This window comes from Notolepis coatsorum (assembly GCF_963971535.1).
Source record: "Notolepis coatsorum genome assembly, chromosome: 16".
In the NCBI taxonomy this organism is placed as follows: domain Eukaryota; kingdom Metazoa; phylum Chordata; class Actinopteri; order Aulopiformes; family Paralepididae; genus Notolepis; species Notolepis coatsorum.
The window spans coordinates 20,335,453-20,344,468 of NC_140180.1; positions in this window are offsets into that span (position 1 = coordinate 20,335,453).

The window sequence follows — 9,016 nt, forward strand, 5'->3', positions numbered from 1 at the left end:
TCCACACCTGGAGGTGTGAAAAGTAAAACAATAAAGTTTAATAACCATGATATTACACAATTCATGACTAATACAAGCATATAACCCAAACAGCATGTCAACTATCAAGTAGCAAGTTGTGAAGTCAGGTTTCCTCTATAGAAGTGTTGTTGAATAGACAGGTTTGGTTAGTGTCAGCCACCGTTATAAATGATGATAAGGACAAACAATACTGAAGACCAGGATTAAAGAATATTTAGCAATATTTGATTCTTCAAGGTTATAATAATAATAATAATAATTTAGGACCTGCTCCGAGGTTGGTTAATGATACAAGACTAGCTACCACAACTTATTCACACACATTATACAGTGTTCCAGCTCACCATGAGACACCCCAACAAGTACGGCCAACAGTCCAAACACAGCTTTCATGTCTCCTGTTGATTCACCCCTAATTTGAGCCTTTTCAGACAAAGAGTCTTCTTCAAGTTCTAAACACTTTTCCCCTGAACAAGCAAGCCTGATACTGTATGTCCACGATCATTCAGTCAGCACTACCTCTTAGGTGAACAGGGTCTAGCTAGTTGAAGAAAACATGAGGCATTGGTCTATTTATAGGGAGGGAAAGGAAATGCTAACCAATGTTCACTTCTCAATTTGATAAACAGACAGAAAGGCACACAGTCTATCTTGATGTGTGCAAAATGGACAGAAAGGAGTAGAAGTCAGTTCAGAAGAGAGAATTTGGGGAGAACAGCTGAGAGTCTTATGTCTAAGCTGCTCATTATGCCCTTACCTGATAAGACAGTGATGAAATAGACAACCTCCCCATTCTAAATCCATTTGTTACATAACTATAATTTAATCACATACTATTTAAATATATTCACTATGAAAAATAAATAAAAAATAATTATAATAATAATAATCAAATCAAATGTATTTGTATAGCCTGAGATCATATGGAATTGCCCCCCTGGGCAACCACCATCAAATCCATAATACATTTTTCTTTTACAGTAGTTTGTTAGTCTTTGTTTATTCTGTAAATTGCATTAGCTGTTGAATGCTGTTGAGATTACAAGTATAAACCCTTATTTTACATTTGTCCTGTATGGCAAGACAAGACAATTGTGAACCATTGGTAAAGACATTAAATGTTCTTGTTTTTTAAACAAATTATAAAACATTCACAATTTACTGTCTATCCATTGTTGTCTACTGCTGGCTAACATGTAGCCCCCACACCCCTACCAAAAATCCCAGGCATTTTCCTCCACAAAGGGATGGAAAAATCATGAACATTTTACTTTTCAATCAGAGTACATATTATAATCGTGTATGAAGACACTTTTTCGTGACATCAGTTTCACGTTATGATGTAATTTTTAGCCATAAATCCAAGATCCAAGAGTGAAAACGTAACTTTTGAATGAGAAGATAATATATTTTTCAGTTTGTCTATGAAATACACCTTTAATTTTTTTCATGCAGTTATGTTATTATTTCCATTCAATTATGTTATTAACACGTTGGGTGCCGTTAACGTAGAACTACATTTCTGTCGCCCAACCGTTGAGTGCCGGAAACGTAGATCTACGTTTTTCTCACGGTATTTCTTTTATTCGCTATTGCCATTCATAATTCAGCGGGGCACCTTGTGCATACTGTTCTGAGTGTGTCTGAGCTGGCAGACGGTCTTATACCGCCCTCTAACGCCTTCAGCCATTATTGCACTCCATTAGGAACGGGGTAGTTTCTTTTATCTACCGAGCTGCAGCGTGGGGGCGGGTCCTAAACACTCTGGCAAAACACACGCTTGTAGGGATGGTTTGGACAACTGACCCCGCCCGCCCGTTCATGTGCAATGCCCAACAACGTCAGAGACAGGATCACTGTGGATAACTGGAATGGCGATCAGATAATTGGATTCTTTTTTTTGCATTAAATCAGATACCAGGTAAGGACACTATATATGAAAGCTTGCTGATATTTCTTTCTACCGCGATTGAAGCTATCTTTTATGTGTGTGGCTGTGTGCCGTTGGGTGCAGGAGGAGGGGGGGGGGGGGGGGGGGGGGTGCGCCGGTCTAAACCACATTGCATGCTTGCACGAGGAAGGATAATAATGATGAGCGTTGATTTCAGGAAGATTCGATAATCAGGCGAAAAATGACAACGTGTTTATTGAATTACACAAAAACGCTGTTTTCGCGTCTTTTTCCTGGAATTACTCAGAAGCACCCAAACTATATTCATATTCAAAACGGTATAAAACGGAAATGTAAGGATGAAAAAATTATCTGTTTTTTGCACGTTCACTGGAAGCAACTCACTGACACTCGACAGCGTTATTAGACCCATAGCTATAATACAAAATATAGGTTTAGCTCTACAAACTACAACTACATTTACATGGGGTTAATGGACGGCAAGGCCAGGTCACTTCCCGGAAGGGGCATAGCACTCAATGTGTTAATACCATTAATATTTGAAGACTCAAATAAAGATGGTGGAATTAGCCTTTAGACTATGAGATGAGTGTAACTTGCATCAGACTGAATCCCAATGAATGTTTCAAAAATATAATGGGAGGAGGATGAAGTTGTGTGTGTTGTACATAAGTGCTGAGAGTTGTGTTTATTTTTGGTCACATGATGCTGACCTGGTGTCAGTTGAATGGTCCTCTGCCTCCACCTTGTGGCCAAAGCCAGAACCACAGCTGCTACTGCTGACGCCATGGCAGACCAACAGCAGCGGCCTGCAATATGACATCAACACACACAAGTGGCTAAAGTCCAGACTTGCTATAACGGCCCAAGATAATAAATAACTAGAGATTAAGTCTATAGTCTTGAACCAAACCAAGATGGCCGCCTGCACCATCAGGCTACTCTGGCCACTAGAGGGAGGTAGGGGACCAGGTAGGAGACCACTGTCAGGAGGAAGGAAATGTCCAATGTCATTCTCATAACCGGCCCAGCAAGGGCCGGCCCTGGGGACGTTACAGTACCTCCCCCTCAATGGGGGGCTTCCAGACCCCCGAGAACAACGTCCGGACATGGGTGAAGGAGGAAGCCGGGACCTCGGAACGAACCCAGGGAGAGGACCCGGAGACCTGGGACCGGGAGCCCGAGCAAAAAACCCAGGAGGGGCATAGCAGCCAGGAGGGCTGAAAACGGATGCACAGGCCCGGAGAGGGGGGGTGGGGACGGGAACCGAGGCCTGGAGAGGGGAGGCAGGGAGAGAAACAGGGAGCTGGAGAGGGTAGCTGGAGCTGGGAGCAGAGACCCGACGAGGGGGGGGGTGGGGATGGGTGCCGAGACCCGGAGAGGGGGGCTGGACCTGGGAACAGAATGTGGCAGAAGGTGATTGCTAACAGGACACAGGTGTGGTAGACAGAACTAACAGAAGACAGAACACACAGGGGAATAACTATAGAGAATGTACAAACTGAGACATACAAGACTAAAACACATTTACAAAACACAGACAGTAGGGACACAAGTCTAACACAGTGGAAATAATACAGACAACAAAGACAACGAATATACAAAACATAAGTGCAGGCAAATAATGTTCAACAGGTGAGTGAGTTGATGCCAGATCTGCCACATCTGGATCAGTCCACCAGGTGGCAGTGTTGTAGTGTGCAGTGGTGTATTGTTATTGAAGGGGAGTCTGAAGGGGAGTTGTGAAGGTCCGAATCCTCGACCAGTCGAACCGGGAGGGGGGTTGCAGTCTGGTCCAGCAGGACCAGGGGAAGCGTTACAGCTTCACGTTTACTTGACAGTAGCCGACTGACATATTTGTTATCTTGAGATTCCTGTTATCTTGACTGTCTAAGTAAGAGCTCACATTGTGAATCTGGTTCTCAGAGCCTGTTAGAGTAATACCGATGGTTGTCTTTGTGCAATTCACCCCACTATAAAGGAAGTACAGTCTACGGGTCAACTGGTTGTTTTGGTTCTTCATAGACAGAATCAGGGAGCAGGGTAGGGTTTCAAACAATTATTTAAACAATTTATCTACAGTATGCCCCCCCCCGCCCAATCGCTTTGTGCATAGATGTGTGTGTGTGTTTGTTTGTTGGCACAGTGAAGTAGTACAATGAATGTACAATACTGTATGTAAGGAGGGATTTGATTGATTGATTGATTGATTGAAAACTTTATTAACAGATTGCAGAATGGGTACAATACAGTACAGCTCAATACACACAATTGTTAAGGGGATGCAGACCAGAGAAAGACTTTCGTCTTGTTCAATTCATCAAAACATCATGATTGGTTCTACAGTTTCAACAGACATGTTCATTCAGGCTGTATTGTTATTAGGTCATTATACCCTTTATATCAGACCAATAATGACAACAACCCGGCTCTAAAAGATGTATTTCACCATAGCCACAAAATAGTATTTTAGCCTATGGGTAGGCATTATTTTTTTTATTCACTTTTTCTCCTCTTTTTCTATTTTTCCCCCATCCCAATTAAGCCGTGCCAATTCTCCCCTCCCCTGTCTTGAACGTTGCTCGCATATGCCCCCCACTGGCCGGTTGTAGGGAGGATAGAAGCCTTGCATCACATGTCCCCTCCGATACATGTGGAGGCAGCCTGTCACATCTTTTCACCTGACAGCGCGGACTCTCATTTGGCGAGGTGTAACGTGTGGTAGGCTCACACTACCCCCGCTATTTTCCTGTCTCTGCTGTGCAGGTGTCCCCCAACCGACCTGTAGGAGTCGCTGTCCACAACGTCCAGATTACCACCCATCGACTTCCACCCGCTAACTCTGCCAATTGAGTTAGTATGACGGCCGGCCCAAGCCGGAGGCAACGCCGACAGCCGGAGTCGAACCCGGTGTCTCTTGCGTTGGTGACGAGCGCAATGTCCGCTGCGCCACCCAGCCGCCATACTATGGGAAGGGATTTTGTAGCTACTGTGGCACCTGTTCAACTTCAATCTGGCTGAATGGAAGGCCTTCATGATGATGGCAAACACATCACATCCAACATTTTACCAGGTATAAATGAGAATGACAACAGGGGTATTTATTTTTTTCCCTTTTATATCCAAATTAGCTTTCTTCTATAATAATGGTCTCAGTTCTGAAATAGAAAGTGTACCTATGAACCCAGAACTCAGAACTCATTCCCCTGGGTGCTCTCAGTGTCATCTATACAATCATTCCCAATTCTATGGAGCAGCTTCGGACTTCAGATTTGAGCAGATTTGGGAGAGAGTTTTTCACTAATATCTTTGGTTTGTCTTTCATCAGAGGAATAACATGTATGAATTCTGAAATTGGGCATAGTTCCCCTTTAAGTAAAAAAGTACAATACATGCAGACAGGGCTTGACATAATTTTTTTGGCTTACCAGCCACTGTGGCTAGTGGTTTTCCAAAGTCACTAGCCACTCAGCATTTTCACCAGCCAAAAATCGAATTCTGTTTAGATTAGATTCAAATTTATTGTCATCATGCAGCACAAGTACAGTACAACACAACAAAGTCTGGCTTCCAATAACCAGAGTGCAAATGTAACAGTAAAGTGCAATAGTAATATACAATGTACAGGTAATTAAAACCTTGGACTGAGAGTTTGGGAACAGGCTATGTTAAAACCTTGGACTGAGGGCACATTTTGCATAAAACCCCTGACGATTGCATACCCAAAGTAATTTAGTAAGATGTATTACTTGAACCACTTATAGCACATGCATGAGTCTGGTCTCCTTTGAAAGGAAACATTCTGAACTTTCTTCCACAACAGGAGAAGAATCACTCTGAGTGCTAATGTAATGGGGTCATGGTAAATGGCTGCTTTTTTATATAGCGCTTTTATCCAAAGCACTTTACAATTTGTTACTCACATTTTACTCATTCACTCACACATTCACAGCGGAGGCAACCATCCAAGGTGCCAACCTGCTCATCGAGAGCAATTAGGGGTTAAGTGTCTTGCTCAAGGACACATCGACACGCTGCCCAGGAGGAGCGGGAATCGAACCGGGAACCTCCGGATTTCCAGACGACTGCTCTACCTCCCGAGCCACTGTCATCCCTATGTTCCCCGGGTTCTATGTTCCCCGGGTTCTATGTTCCCAGTAAAAAATAAAAATAAAAAATTCTAAGTTCCCCGCTCCCGAAAAAAAGGTTCTATGTTCCCCGGTCCCGCCCGCTCCTGAAAAAAAAGGGTTCTATGTTCCCCGCTGAACAAAGGGTTCTATGTTCCCCGGTCCCGCAGACCGCTCGTCCCAAGGAAGCAGCTCGCCACCAAGGCTGCCCGTAAGAGCGCACTGGCTACCGGCGGCGTGAAAAAGCCACATCGTTACAGGCCCGGTACAAAAAATACATTCATAACAAACTGTAGTCTAACCTACAATCGTTGTCATAAATGTGGAAATAAATACTTACCTACTAAATAGAAATACCAAGCGTCTTTCTACTAACGTGATTGATTTGAAAGACGAGAGAGAGAGCGAGAGCCGAGAGCCAAGAGAGAGCGAGAGCCGAGAGAGAGCGAGAGAGAGTGAGAGCCGAGAGAGAGAGCCGAGAGAGAGCTGAGAGAGAGCGAGAGCCGAGAGAGAGAGCGAGAGCCGAGAGAGAGCTGAGAGAGAGCGAGAGCCGAGAGAGAGAGCCGAGAGAGAGAGAGAGTGCTGTGTTCTTGTTCTTAATTAATGTGTTCTTAATTATATCTTCTATTTCATCATCCAAACAGCCAAATATGCCTATTTATTGAATATTTGTACATACTACTACTGGCGTTATAGGCATTAGACTTGAGCAGTCATCGAACTACAGTAGATAAAACAGTTTATTGCCTTAAAATGGAACACAATATAAATAAGGACAATTAGAACATCTAAATAATAGCCTAACAAATAACAATAATTTAGTATTAAATAGTCTAACAATTAAATAACAATTAAATAAGATGCACAGTCTTGTGTGTGTGTGTGTATATGTGTAAGCAATAAAAGCTTATTTTTGATTGATTATCGTTACAGGCCCGGTACAGAAGTCCACCGAGTTAAGTTGCCTTCCCAGCACCTGGTCAGAGAAATCGCCCCCAGGACTTCAAGACCGACCTGCGCTTCCAAAGCTCTGCTGTCATGGCTCTTCAGGAGGCCAGCGAGGCTTATCTGGTCGGCCTGTTTGAGGACACCAACCTGTGCGCGATCCACACCAACTTGCGGATCAGCAACTCGGTGGACTTCAGTGCAGCCAACAGGCTCTTGCAGCTTCGGCCTATCATGTTTATCCTGTTAGGTAAATCTAATTATACGGTGACGACCTGATGTTGGCTATCTTGTTAAGACCCATTTATAATACTATGGTGTATTGAACATATTATCTTTGATAGGCCTATGCAAATCTGTTGCACCATCTATCTACACCCTCACACAACTCTGTCGCTTTTTCGGGACTTACAGTATGACTAAATAAAGAGCTTATGCTACTGAACATACTGGACAGTAAGCGTGTCCCTGTCAGAAGGGCTTAAGCTGAGGCACAAGACCACCAAGTAGTTGCTGAAGTAGTAGTAGTAGTTGAATGAATTTACTTTTAGGCCTGATAAAAGTATAATCACCTCAGATGTTTTTTGTTCCAGCTCTCTGTGTTTACATTTACATTTAGTAATTTAGCTGACGCTTTTATCCAAAGCGACTTACAAGTTCTGTACGACAAGTCATCAGGAAGGGCACAACTCTATCAGCTGAGTAACAATGTTCATCAAAGTGTTGAGTGCTACAGTGTAGGTTAGTGTATTAGGTGCATGACAGTAAGGTTAGTTAGGGTTAGATATTTTTTTCTTTTTTCTTTTTAATTCAGATAATGGTTGAAGAAGTGCGTCTTCAGTCGACGGCGAAAGATTGGACGGGTTTCAGCTGTCCTAACTGGGGTGGGTAGTTCATTCCACCATTGTGGGGCAAGAACTGAGAATAGGCAACTTCTCTTTGATGACCCTCCCAGAGCTTGGATAGGAGTAGGTCTGAGGCGGCCAGAAGATGTAGAGCGTAGGGGTCTTGAGGGTGTGTAGTTAGAGACCATTGACCGGAGGTAGGCGGGAGCGGTTCCCTTTGCTGCACGGTATGCTAGGTCGAGGGCCTTGAAGCGGATTCGTGCAGCAATGGGGAGCCAGTGCAGGTCCCTAAGAAGTGGGGTGACATGGGCCGACTTCGGTAGGTTTGAGATCAGGCGGGCCGCTGCGTTCTGAATGAGTTGAAGAGGCTTAGTGGCAGTGGCCGGGAGGCCAGCGAGCAGTGCGTTGCAGTAGTCGAGGCGGGAGATGACTGTTGATTGGACGAGGAGTTGGGTGGCTTCTTTTGTCAGGAAGGGGCGGATCCTTCTGACGTTGCTCAGGAGGAATCTGCAGGTTCTGGTTGTTGCTGCGATGTGAGCAGAGAAGTTCAACTGGTCGTTGAGGACAACACCAAGGTTCTTGGCGGTCGGGGACGCGGTCACAGCTGCATTCTCGACTGTGATGGAAAGGTTGGTCAGGGGAGAGGATTTGGCCGGCAGGTGGAACAATTCTGTTTTGCTTAGGTTCAGTTTGAGGTGGTTGGTCGTCATCCAGGTGGAGATGTCGGACAGACAGGCCGAGATCCACTCAGAGACGTGGATATCTGAGGGAGGGAAGGAGAGGAAGAGTTGAGTATCATCGGCATAACAATGATAGGTGAAGCCATGAGACGTGATAATGTTACCCAGTGATTTAGTGTAGAGGGAGAAGAGAAGGGGTCCTAGAACCGAGCCCTGGGGGATACCCGTCCGCAGGGGGAGGGTGGCCGACAGGGTCCCTCTCCATGACACTTGGTATGAGCGGTCATTGAGGTATGATGTCAGCCATGTCAGCGCAGAGCCAGCCACTCCCATTCCTGCGAGGGCCGCGAGGAGGATCTGATGGTTGACTGTGTCGAAGGCTGCAGATAGATCTAGGAGAATCAGGACAGAGGAGAGGCCTTTCGCTTTTGCTAAGTGAAGTGCCTCTGTGACCGCAATGAGGGCCGTTTCTGTGGAGTGGCCAGT